Raw genomic sequence first — 10,740 nt, 5'->3', positions numbered from 1 at the left:
CATTTTTTATACGTATTTACTTAATTTTATATGTATTTTGTATATATATTTTTATAGAAATCTACCTTATTTCATGTGTATTCGTATATATATATTTTGAAACAAATTTATATTGTTTATATGTATAATTAAATTTGTATTAAAATTAATATACAAAATGCATATATAATAAGGTAAATTTGTATTGAAAAAATATGCAACATGCACGTTTACTCATACAAATTTATATTATTTTATTGGTATTTTGTTTATTTATTTTGACACGAATTACATGATTATATGTGTATTTTGTACATATTTTTTTACACGTATTTACATTATTTAATGTGTATTTTGTTTATATATTTTCATACAAATTTACGTTATTATATGTGTATTTGTATAAATATTTTGATACAAATTTACTTTATTTCATGTATTTTGTATATATATTTCAATTCAAATTTAGCTTATTTTTTGTGTATTTTGTATATATTTTCATACAAATTTAATTACTTCTGTGTATTTTTGTATATAGTTTTATATAAATTTCCGTTATTTTATGTGTATTTTGTATATTTATGTTTATACTCTATACATTGTTTTATGCGTATTTAATTCATTTTATGTCTATTTTTGTATATATATTTTTATAGAAATCTACGTTATTTTATGTGTATTCGTATATATATTTTGAAACAAATTTACATTGTTTTATATGTATTTTGCATATCTATTTCAATACAAATTTACCTTATTGTATGTGTTTTTTGTATATTTATTTTAATACAAATTTAATTTTTTGATGTGTATTTTGGTATATATATTTTTATGAATAAAAAAATGCGTTATTTTATGGGTATTTTGCTTTTTTTTTTTATTTTCATACAAATTTACATTATTTTATTAATATTCTGTGTATTTATTTTGATACGATTTTACATTATTCTATTTGTGTTTTGTACATATTTTTTTATACAAATTTACGTTATTTTAATTGTATTTGTTTATGTATTTTCATTCAAATTTACATTATTTTATGTGTATTTTGTAAATGTATTTCAATACAAATTTACCTAATTTTATGTGTATTTTGTATACTTATTTTCAAACAAATTTAAATTATTTTTGTTTATTTTTGTATATAGTTTTATACAAATTTACGTTATTTTATGTGTATTTTGTATATCTATTTTCATACAAATACACATTCTTTTATTGATATTTTGTTTATTTATTTTGACACGAATTTACATTATTTAATGTCTATTTTGTATATATATTTTTTTACGTATTTACAGCATCTCAAGTGTATTTTGTATATATATTCTATAGAAATCTGCGTTATTTTATGTGTATTTGTATACATATTTTGAAACAAATTTACATTGTTTTATGTGTATTTTACATATTTTTTTAATAAAAAATTACCATATTCTATGTGCATTTTGTATATTAATTTTACTACAAATTTAATTATTGAATGTGTATTTATGTATATGTATTTTTTTTAAAATATGCTTTATATTATTGATATTTTGCATCTTTATTTTCATACAAATTTACATTATTTTATTGATATTTTGTGTATTTATTTTGATACGATTTTACATTATTTTCTATGTTTATTTTGTATATATATTTAATACAAATGTACGTTATTTTATGTGTATTTGTTTTCCTTTCATACAAATTTTCATTATTTTATGTGTATTTTGTACATGTACAAATTTGTACAAATTTAACTAATTATATGTGTATTTTGTATAAAAATTTTCATAAAAATTGAAATTATTTTTGTTTTTTTTGTATATATTTTTATACAAATTTTCGTTATTTTATGTGTATTTTGTATATTTATTTTCCTACAAATAAACGTTCTTTTATCGGAATTTTGTTTGTTTATTTTGATACGAATTTACATTGTTTTAGGTGTATTTGGTATATATATTTTTATACTATTTACATCATTTTACATGTATTTTGTATGTATATTTTCATAGAAATTTACTCTATTTTATGTGTATTCGTATATATATTTTGATACAAGTTTACATTATTGATGTGTATTTTGCATATGTATTTCAATACAAATTTACTTTATTATATATGCATTTTGTATATTTATTTCAATACAAATTTAATTATTTCATGTGTATTTTTGTATATATATTTTTTTGCATATATGCGTTATTATATGGGTATTTTGCATCTTTATTTTCATACAAATTTAAACTATTTTATTGATATTCTGTTTATTTATTTTGATACGATTTAACATTATTCTATGTGTATTTTGTATATATATTTTTATATATATTTACATTATTTACTGTATATTTTGTATATATATTTTATCCAAATTTACGTTATTTTATGTGTATCTGTTTATATATTTTCATACAAATTTACATTATTTTATGTGTATTTTGTATATGTATTTCAATACAAATTTGCCTAACTTTATGTGTATTTTGCATATCTATTTTCAAACAAATTTAAATTCTTTTTGTGTATTTTTAATTTTTAATTTTAGTTATTTTATTTGTATTTTGTATATATATTTTCCTGCAAATATACAATCTTTTATTATAGTTTTGTTTATTTATTTTGATACGAGTTTACATTATTTTATGTGTATTTTGTATATATATTTTTCTACGTATTTACATTATTTTATGTGTATTTTGTATATATATTTTAATAAAAATTTACGTTATTTTATTGTGTATATTCCTATTTATTTTGATACGAATTTTATACAAATTCATGTTATTTTATGTGTATTTGTATATATATTTTCATAAATTTTTTTATTATTTTACATGATTTTTTACATATTTTTCATTACAAATTTACCCTATTTTATGATTATTTTGTATATTTATTTCATTCAATTTTAAATTATTTTATGTGTATATTTGTATTTGTATTTACGTAATTTTATATGTATTTTCTATATATATTTTCATCGAAAATTACATTATTTTATTGGTATTTTCTTTATTTAACTCGATACTAGTTTAGATTTTTTCATAGGTATTTTGTATACATATGTTTATAGTCATTTACATTATGTAATGTGTGTTTTGTATATATTTTTCAATGCAAATTTATTTTATGTGCATTTTTTTACATATATTTTTATAGAAATTTATTTATTTTATGTGTATTTTGTATATGTTTTCTCATAAAAATTTACATTATTTTATTGGTATTTTGTTTATTTATTTTGATAGGAACTACATGATTATATGTGTATTTTGTATATATTTTTTATAAGTAATTATATTATTTAATGTGTATTTTGTTTATATATTTTTATATAAAATTTACGTAATTATATGTGTATTTGTACAAAATATTTTGATACAAATTTTAATTACTTTTATGTATTTATTACATATATTTATATTCAAATTAAGCTTATTTATGTGCATTTTGTATTTATATTTTCATACAAATAAAATTCTGTGTAAATTTTGTATAAAATATATATACAAAATACACATAAAATAACGTATTTTGTATAAATATAAATATACAAAATACATAAAATAATGTAAATTTGTATAAATATATATAAATACATGTATAAAATAAATATAAAAATATATATAAATATATATAAATATATATATATCAATATATATAATATATATATATATAAATATATATATATATATATATATAAATATATATATATATAAATATATATATATATATATATATATATATATATATATATATATATATATATATATATATATATATATATATATATATATATATATATATATATATATATATATATATATATATATATATATACTGTATTTTGTATACATATTTTAGACATATTTACATTATTTAATGTATATTTTGTACATATATTTTATGGAAATTTACGTTATCTTATGTGTATTTGTTTATATAGTTTCATACAAATTTATATTATTTTATGTGTATTTTGTAGATGTATTTCAATAAAAATTTGCCTAATTTCATGTGTATTTTGCATATCTATTTTCAAACAAATTAAATTTTTTTTTGTGTATTTTTGTATATATTTTTATACAAATTGTTGTTATTTTATTTGTATTTTGTATACATATTTTCCTACAAATATACATTCTTTTAGAGGATATTTTGTTTATTTATTTTGATACGAATTTACATTATTTTATGTGTATTTTGTATATATATTTTTCTATGTATTTACATTATTTAATGTGTATTTTGTATATATATTTTCATAAAAATTTTCGTTATTTTATTGTGTGTATTCGTATATATTTTCATACAAATTTACTTTATTTTATGTGTTTTTTGCATATCTATTTCAATAAAAATCTACCTTATTGTATGTGTATTTTGTATGTTTATTTTAATACAAATTTAGTTATTTTATGTGTATTTTTGTATATATTTTTTTTTAAATATGAGTTATTTTATGGGTATATTGCATCTTTAATTTTATTTATTTTTACATTACGTACATATCTTTTATACGTATTTACATTATTTAATGTGTATTTTGTTTATATATTTTTATACAAATTTACGTTATTATATGTGTATTTGAATTTATATTTTGATACAAATTTACATTATTTTATGTATTTTCTATATTTATTTCAATTCAAATTTAGCTTATTTTATGTGTCTTTTGTATATTTATTTTCATATAAATTTTTGTTTTGTTTATTTTTGTATATAATTTTATACAATTTTACGTTATTTTATGTGTATTTTGTATATTTATATTTATAGTAGTGCACATTCTTTTATTGGCATTAAGTTTATTTATTTTGATACGAATTTATATTATTTTATGTGTATTTTGTATACATTTTCTTATCCGTATTTACTTCATTTTATGTGTATTTTCTATATATATTTTTTATAAAAATCTACGTTATTTTATGTGTATTCGTATATATATTTTGAAAGAAAATTATAGTGTTTTATATGTATTTTGCATATCTATTTCAATACAAATTTACCTTATTGTATGTTCATTTTGTATATCTATTGTAATACAAATTTAAATATTTTATGTGTATTTTGGAATATACATTTTCATAAAAAATTCGTTGTTTTATGGGTATTTTGCATCTTTATTTTCATACAAATTTACATTATTTTATTAATATTCTGTGTATTTATTTTGATACTATTTTACATTGTTCTATTTGTCTTTTGTATATATTTTTTTATACATATTTACATTATTTAATGTGTATTTTATATATATATTTCATACAAATTTACGTTTTTTTAAGTGTATTTGTTTATATATTTTCATTCAAATTTACATTATTTTATGTGTATTTTGTATATGTATTTCAATACAAATTTACCTAATTTTATGTGTATTTTGTATATTAATTTTCATACAAATTTAAATTATTTTTTGTGTATTTTTGTATAGAGTTTTATACAAATTTACAATATTTAATGTATTTTGTATATCTATTTTCATACAAATACACATTCTTTTATTGATATTTTGTTTATTTATTTTGACACGAATTTACATTATTAAATGTGTATTGTGTATATATATTTTTATACGTATTTACGTCATTTCATCAAATTTTTGTATATATATTTCTATAGAAATCTACGTTATTTTATGTGTATTCGTATATATATTTTGAAACAAATATACATTGTTTTATGTGTATTTTGAATATTCTTTAAATAAAAATTTACCTTATTTTCTGTGAATTTTGTGTATATATATATATATATATATATATATATATATATATATATATATATATATATATATATATATATATATATATATATATATATATATATATATATATATATATATATATATATATATATATATATATATTTTTTTTTTTTTTACAGCCTCAAGGCACAAAAAAGTAAACATTAATAAAAAAAAGCCTGCTACTGCTGCTCCTAAAAGAATCCAAAGAGGTGGCTGAAAGATAAGTCAGTTTCGGGAGGAGAGGTGTCCTGATACCTCCTCTTGAAAGAGTTCAAGTCGTAGGCAGGAGGAAATACAGATGAAGGAAGATTGTTCCAGAGTTTACCCGCGTGAGGGATGAAAGAGTGAAGATGCTGGTTAACTCTTGCATAAGGGGTTTGGACAGTATAGGGATGAGCATGAGTAGAAAGTCGAGTGTAGCGGGGACGGGGAAGGGGGGGAGGCATGCAGTTAGCAAGTTCAGAAGAGCAGTCAGCGTGGAAATATCGATAGAAGATAGAAAGAGAGGCAACATTGCGGCGGAATTTAAGAGGTAGAAGACTATCAGTATGAGGAGGAGAGCTGATGAGACGAAGAGCCTTTGCCTCAACTCTGTCCAGAAGAGCTGTGTGAGGGAGCCCCCACACATGAGATGCATACTCCATACGAGGGCGGACAAGGCCCCTGTATATGGACAGCAACTGTGCAGGGGAGAAGAACTGGCGGAGACGGTACAGAACGCCCAGCCTCGAGGAAGCTGATTTAGTAAGAGATGAGATATGAAGTTTCCAGTTGAGATTTTGAGTTAAGGATAGACCGAGGATGTTTAGTGTTGAGGAAGGTGATAGCTGGGTGTTGTCAAAGAATAGGGGATAGTTGTTTGGAAGATTGTGTCGAGTGGATAGGTGGAGAAACTGTGTTTTTGAGGCATTGAAGGACACCAGGTTCTTCTTGCCCCAATCGGAAATAATAGTAAGGTCTGAGGCTGTTCTGCAGCCCAGCCTTGAGTCGTTAAGTTCCTGAAGGGTGGGTCTTCTATTAAAAGAAGTTGAATAATGCAGAGTGGAATCATCGGCAGGAATGGATAGGACAGTTCGTTTTGGAAAGAAGATCATCAATGAACAACAGAAAAGAGTGAGATAGGACAGAACCTGTGGGACACCACTGTTTATAGAGTTAGGGGAAGAACAGTGACCGTCTACCACGGCAGAAATAGAACGGTCAGAAAGGAAACTGGAGATAAAGGTACAGAGAGAAGGATATAACCCGTAGGAGGGTAGTTTAGAAAGCAAAGATTTGTGCCAGACCCTATCAAAAGCTTTGATATGTCCAGCGCAATAGCAAAAGTTTCACCGAAACGGCTAAGAGAGGATGACCAAGAGTCAGTTAAGAAGGTTAGGAGATCACCAGTAGAACGCCCTTGCGGAACCCATACTGGTGATCAGATCGAAGGTCAGAAGTGGAACGGTGCTTGTGAATCGTACGGTTAAGGATTGATTCAAAAGCTGTAGATAGACAAGACAGTAAAGCAACCGGACGGTAGTTGGAGGGATTGGCGCGGTCACCCTTCTTAGGTACAGGCGGTGTGAAGGCATACTTCCAGCAAGAAGGAAAGGTAGATGTTGACAGGCAGAGGCGAAAGAGTTTGACCAGGCAGGGTGACAGCACGGAGGCACAGTTTTAAGGACAATAGGAGGCACTCCATCAGGTCCATAAGCCTTCTGAGGATTGACGACAGAGAGGTAATAGAAAACATCATTATGAAGAATCTTTATAACAGGCATAAATGAGTCAGAGGGCGGATGAGTAGGAGGAATATGCCCAGAAACGTCAAGAGTGGAGTTTTTAGTCAAAGTTTGAGAGAAGAGTTCAGCCTTAGAGATAGATGAGACGGCAGTGTTGCTGTCAGGACTGAGGAGTGGAGGAAAGATGAAGAAGTGAAGTTGGAGGAGATGTTTTGGCTAGATGCCAGAAGTCACGGGAGGAGTTAGAGAAAGGTTTTGACATTTTCTATTAATGAATTAATTTTTGGTTAGTCGGAGAATTGATTTGGCTCGTTTTCGGGCAGAAATGTAAATTTCATAATTAGCATTAGTTTGAAGGCTCTGGTATCTTTTGTGAGCTACCTCTATCATTGACAGCACGAGAACAAGCGTGATTAAACCAAGGCTTTTTAGCGTGAGGAGAGAGAAAGAACGAGAATGTATGCTCCATTCCAGAGACAATCACCTCTGTGATGCGTTGAGCACACAGAGGGTCTCTATCCTGGAAGCAATAATCATTCCACGGGAATGAAAAGTACATCCTCAGGTCGTCCCACCGAGCTGAAGCAAAATGCCAAAGCATCGCCTCTTCGGTGGGTCCAGAGGATGTACAGGAGCGATAGGACAGGATGCAGAAATAAGATTGTGATCGGAGGAGCCCAACGGAGAGAACAGTTTGACAGAATAAGCAGAAGGGTTAGAGGTAAGGAAGAGGTCTAGAATGTTGGGCCGATCTCCAAGACGGTCAGGAATACGTGTAGGGTGCTGGACCAACTGCTCTAGGTCGTTGAGGATAGCAAAGTTGTAGGCTTGTTCACCAGGATGGTCAGTGAAAGAGGATGAAAGCCAAAGCTGGTAGGAACATTGAAATCTCCTAGGATGGAGATTTCAGCGAAGGGAGAGTGGGTCAAGATTTGCTCCACTTTAGAATTCAAATAGTCAAAGAATTTTACATAGTTGGTAGAGTTAGGTGAGAGATAAACAGCACATATGTATTTAGTAATAGAATGACAGTGAAGTCTTAACCAGATGGTGGAAAATTCAGAAGAGTCAAGGTCGTGGGCACGAGAGCAGTGATGTCGTTGCGCACGTAGGCGCAACATCCAGCTTTGGATTGAAATTTAGGATAGAGATAGTAGGAGGAACAGAGTAGAGATTGCTGTCAGTAGCCTCAGAAACCTGTGTTTCTGGTAAGGAAGAGAAGGTGAGGTTTAGAGGAGGAGAGATGATGTTCCACAGAATGAAAATTAGAGCGAAGACCGCGAATGTTGCAGAAATTGAGAAGAAAGAGGTTCGAGGAGTTATCAAGACACCTCTCGGGTCGGCATCCAAAAGGGAGTCCTCCTGGGAATTTAGGTCCCTCCAGGCGGGGACCTGAGGCATTGCTTAATTGGAGCCATTTTGAATTTTGAATTTTGGAAAAGGTATATGTTATGTGAATATATATATATATATATATATATATATATATATATATATATATATATATATATATATATATATATATATATATATATATATATATATATATATATATATATATATATATATATATATATATATATATATATATATATATATATATATATATATATATATATATATATTTATATTCAAATATATATATATATATATATATATATATATATATATATATATATATATATATATATATATATATATATATATATATATATCTAATAATATACTTTTATTGGAATTTTGTTTATTTATTTTGATACGAATTTACATTAATTTATGTGTATTTTGTATATGTATTTTTCTACGTATTTACATTATTTTATGTGTATTTTGTATATATATTTTCAAAAAAATTTACGTTATTTTATTGTGTGTATTCGTATCTATTTTGATACAAATTTACATTATTTTATGTGTATTTTGCATTTCTATTTCAATACAAATTTACCTTATAGTATGTGTATTTTGTCTATTTATTTTAATACAAATTTAATTATTTGATGCGTATTTTTGTATATATTTTTTTTAAATATGAGTTATTTTATGTGTATTTTGTATTACTATTTTCATACAAATTCAATTACTTTTGTGTATTTTTGTATATACTTTTATATCAATTTACGTTATTTTATGTGTATTTTGTATATTTATATTTATACAAATACACATTCTTTTATTAGTATTTTCTTTATTTATTTCGATACGAGTTTACATTATTTTATGTGTATTTTGTACACATTTTTTTATACGTATTTACTTCATTTTATGTGTATTTTGTATATATATCTTTAAAGAAATCTGCGTTATTTTATGTGTTTTCGTATATATATTTTGAAACAAATTTACATTGTTTTATATGTATTTTGCAAATCTATTTCAATACAAATTTACCTTATTGTGTGTGCATTTCGTATATTTATTTTAATACAAATTCAAATATTTTATGTGTGTTTTATTATATATATTTTTATAAAAAATGCGTTATTCTATGTTTATTTTGCATCTCTATTTTCATGGAAATTTATATTATTTTATTAATATTCTGTGTATTTATTTTGATACGATTTTGCATTATTCTATTTGTGTTTTGTATATATTTTTTTATACATATTTACATTACTTAAAGTGTATTTTGTATATATATTTCATACAATTTTACGTTATTTTAAGTGTATTTGTTTATATATTTTCTTTTAAACTTACATTATTTTATGTGTATTTTGTATATGTATTTCAATACAAATTTGCCTAATTTTATGTGTATTTTGCATATCTATTTTCAAACAAATTTAAAAATAATTTGTGTGTTTTTGTATATATTTGTATACAAATTTTTGTTATTTTATTTGTGTTTTCTATATATATTTTCCTACAAATATATATTCTTTTATTGGAATTCTATCTATTTATTCTGATACGAGTTTACTATATTTTATGTGTATTTTGTATATATTTTTCTGCATTTACATTATTTTATGTATTTTGTATATATATTTCATAAAATCTACTTTATTTTATTGTATTCATATAATTTGATACAAATTTTATACAAATTCATGTTATTTTATGTGTATTTGTATATATATTTCATACAAATCTACATGATTTTATGTGCATTTTACATATAATTCAATACAAATAAACCTTAGTTTATGTTTATTTAGAATATATAATACCTTAAATTTTAAATTAATTTAAGTTTATATATGTATTTGTATTTATTATTATGTGTATTTTCTATATATATTTTCATCAAAAATTACATTATTTTATTGGTATTTTGTTAGT

This window comes from Eriocheir sinensis, unplaced genomic scaffold, assembly GCF_024679095.1.
Source record: "Eriocheir sinensis breed Jianghai 21 unplaced genomic scaffold, ASM2467909v1 Scaffold133, whole genome shotgun sequence".
NCBI classification, from domain to species: domain Eukaryota; kingdom Metazoa; phylum Arthropoda; class Malacostraca; order Decapoda; family Varunidae; genus Eriocheir; species Eriocheir sinensis.
This window is presented reverse-complemented; position numbering follows the sequence as displayed.